This window comes from Mus caroli, unplaced genomic scaffold, assembly GCF_978045245.1.
Source record: "Mus caroli unplaced genomic scaffold, Mus_caroli_1 scaffold_3, whole genome shotgun sequence".
Lineage (NCBI taxonomy): Eukaryota > Metazoa > Chordata > Mammalia > Rodentia > Muridae > Mus > Mus caroli.
Window position 1 is genome coordinate 11646967 of NW_028227258.1, and position 3860 is coordinate 11650826.

Sequence of the window (3860 nt, forward strand, 5' to 3'; positions counted from 1 at the left end):
TGGGAGAGAGCAACAACGACCAACTCATCAAGAAAGAAGAAAGAAGATTCCTTCTTATGTGGTTAATTGAAAATAAAATATGGAATAATCTGATTTCTTATTATTAAATAATTAAAAAAAGGTTTTAGACCTGCAAATTGTCCTTGGAAATGTGAAAATTAAGAGTCACTATCTCAATTAAAAATTTCAAGAAATATTTAAACAATGATTTATTATTTCTCCGTTATAGTAATAATTATTAAAATGAATGAAGAAATATTAATCCTAAAATATGAGGTGCAAACAAGTTAGAGGTTATCTACTTAAATACCTTCACTTAAAAATTGGAATGGGGGCATTAACAAGAAACAGTGATTTGTTCATAATTTTATAATAAAATTGGAAGAACTACAGAATAATATAAGACCTATGGATTTCAAGACTATACTTTTGAAATAGTGTAAGTATGATTGTATAAATAGACTCAAATATATCAATATTACCACTTAAACATGATAAAATATATCAAAAACAAAATGTGTATGTGCGTGTGTGTGTGTGTGTGTGTGTGTGTGTGTGTGTGTGTGTGTGTGTGTAGGTATGTATGTGTATGTGTGTATACACATGTGTATGTGTGTGCGTCTGTGTATATGTGTGTTAGTGTGTGTGTATGTGTGTGTCTGTGTATATGTATGTGAATGTGTGTGTATATGTGTGTGTGTATGTGTGTGTGTGTGTCTGTGTATATGTGAGTATGTGTATGTGTGTGTATATGTGTGTGTGCGTATGTGTGTGTATGTGTATATGTGTGTGTGTGTATGTGTATGTATGTGTATGTGTGTGAGTGTGTGTATGTGTATATGTGTGTGTGTGTGTGTGTGCACATTTGCACAGGTATCTATGGAGGGAGGCCACAAAAGGACTTTCAGTGTCTTGGAGCTGGAGTTACAGGTGCTTGTGAGCCACTGGGCCTGGGTGCTGGGGAAAGAGCTCAGTCAGTGTGAAAAAGCAGCAAGCAATAGTAAATGCTGAGCCATCTCTATAGCCTCGGATTATCTTTTAATGTGGAAAAGACAGTAACTAAATAGTAGGCTCATCCTACTCACTTAATAGAATTAAATCATAAAAAACGGAACCAAGCCTATTTTAATTAAGCTCAAAGTGTCTTACCATCTGCCTGTAGAGGCACTGCAGGTACGGCTTCTCCATGACGTGTGTGTCAGTAAGTGGCAGGAAGGAGAGAGGCTATGTCTGCATTCAATGTTCTGACCTATGAACACAGGATTGAATAGAAGCCTAACAGAGAGTCTGAGATGACCACTAGTCTGGTGGTAGGGGTCTCAGATAGGGAACTAACCTGAGATGACCACCGGACCAGCGCCCGGCAGGCCCAGACAAGTTTCCAGGATGGAGCATGAGCCTGGAGACTTGAAGATCCCCATCTGGGTTTACACAGGCCTAGCTGAGAGTGAACTCAAGACAAACAACCCTAGCATGGGGACACAAAGGAAGGTCTGGCAAGAAGCAAGCCCTATATGCCTATCAGACTCATGCCATGGGGCCACAGATGGGAGCTAGCCTGTGATGACCACCAGTCTGGCATGGCACAGGCCTGGTACATATAACCCTGGGAGAACTGGCCCTACCACCGAGTGGTGGTAGAGATGAGGGAAAACCACCTTCCCCTCTCCTTGCACCTCACCATCTTCAGCAGCACTCAGGAGAGGAGCCCGTGCAGCACAATAGAGCTGACTTTGGAGCCAGGGTGCTGGTGATCTGGCCCTAATAATTGTCTGCCATGCATTAGCAGGGCTGAGGGAGAGATGTCCTTGCTCATCGCTTGCCACCTATGGCAGGCAGTAGAACTGGGCATGGGGCATCAGGCCAGAGAACAGGCCCTGCCCCTCACCTGTTGAAGTACTTGGGAAAGCAGGCCCTGTACCTAACTTGGGCATCACTGTAGACCCTGATGGCATTGCAGAGGCGGGTAGATGGGAGGGGTTAAGCTTAAGTAAACAGGCCCAGAGGCTGTGTGACCCCACAACTTGTCTGTCTGCCTCATGGGCAAAAGAGATATTTCCTTCACCCTTGACCCTTTCCCTGGATGGCAAGTGTGAGAGTAGGATAGCTGGCCCTGTTCCTTAGCAACTATAGCACTCAGAAGAGTGGACCCTGCACCTCACCTGGGCATCAGGATAGAGAGCTGGTTGTAGGGGTTGTTGGTGAGTTGTCTCCAGGAGCACAAGGGCAGGAGAGCTGGTGGGCTGCCTAGATGAGAATCTCCCCTGGCCCAATCACAGGGCTTTGAATGATCCCAGCCCAAAAATCTACCCCACTAATGAACTGCTGGTGAGAATGAAGGGGCTGATCCTACAGATCTAAAACTACACGGGACAACTGCAGGATATTTGAGAGAAGTCCCTGTGAGGTTCCAGTACTGACAGAGTGGCAGAAGCCAGAAGCCTCATACTAGACCAACTGAGTTGTTCTAATGAACATTTGCTACAAATGAAGTCTGGACAGAAGGGTATGCTGTGGGATACACTATGACATACTACAGCTTCCACAAATAAAATTGTAAGTATGGAAGGCAGCTATGAGCGGGATGAGTGGGACTGGGGTGAATGATAAGAAATTCACAGAGAACCAGTAGAAAGTGACAAAAAAGAATATAATCAAATATTCTGGTCATGCCAACACAAATTAGTTAATTTTTACTCTTACTCAAAGAAGCTTATCACATTAAATAAAGAAAAATGCCCATTTGATTATGAATGCAATTTAGGGTTTCACTGGGCACATAGAGAAAGGTTCAGTTAACACTTATACATGCTAGCACTTACCAATTGCTGCCATTGCATGGGCTCTTGGTGAAAAGTGATCATGGACCATGGCAGTACAGTTTAGTTCTTTGACAGCCTTAGCCTTTAACAGCATAGTCATGTCTCCAGTCTGACTTAGTTCTTGTAAAGCTCTCTGAAATGAGAGCAGGACAAGTACTGGATGGCACAGTGACATTGAGTTGGAACATGGGCTATCCTGGTTTACCATTCGTTTGACATAATATCAGAAGACACACTACAGAAAGTTGAGGTACAATTATGTTCTCACAAAAATCTGTCTTTGTTCTATTAACACGAAGAGAGAAATGTAATAGTACTTAGAGAAAATGTAACTACAATGCGTTCAAGCATGCCCTAACATATGTAAAGGCTGAGAACCAAATTTTCTTAAGGAATAAGGACTCCAAAGGTGAAATCTTGCTTTAATTTAAGGGACAGGCAAGAGCGGGAGCTTGTCTAAGGATGAGGGCTGATGAACCAGACAGGTGACTTAACTGCATTTCAAAGTGGATCCAGTAACTTTCTCTCCCATTCCATGTCTCCGTCAAGTCCAGGATTCAGACAGAAACTGCAAAGCTATTTTTTTTTAAATCTTTTGCATGTGTTAATCTTTTGCTATTAGGAGACCAGTAGCTTTAGTTATAAAAAGCTCAGTTCCATCACAAGACATGGTCTGAAACTTTCTTAGACCTCTGCTAACTCTTGAGAAGTCAGTGCGCTGGAGACCGTACTAATTCCATTATGTGTTAACCTTAATATACAATGTTGCCATTTTTTTCAATACACCCAGTTAGGGTTAAAAGCTTTGAGGCATGTTTATTGGAATTGGCTGAAGTTTACTAGGTTTAACTAAAGGAGGAACTGCTGAGGGAAGGGCATGTTTAATGTTAGTCGTCCTTTGATATTTTCTTTCCCCTCCTTTCATGCTCTCATTTCTTCCCTTGTAATATATATATATATATATATATATATATATATATATATATATATGTGTGTGTGTGTGTGTGTGTATATATGTATATATATATATATGAAGGA

The 3860-nt window shown here is 41.7% G+C and overlaps 1 non-coding gene across 1 annotated transcript; it reads left to right on the top strand.

Annotated features, from left to right (window-relative positions):
• Positions 1 to 1151: 1151 nt before the first annotated feature.
• Positions 1152 to 1283, top strand: LOC115030770 (small nucleolar RNA SNORA17). Its single transcript, XR_003836362.1, has one exon. It is a non-coding gene; the product is annotated as a small nucleolar RNA SNORA17 (small nucleolar RNA).
• Positions 1284 to 3860: the final 2577 nt, after the last annotated feature.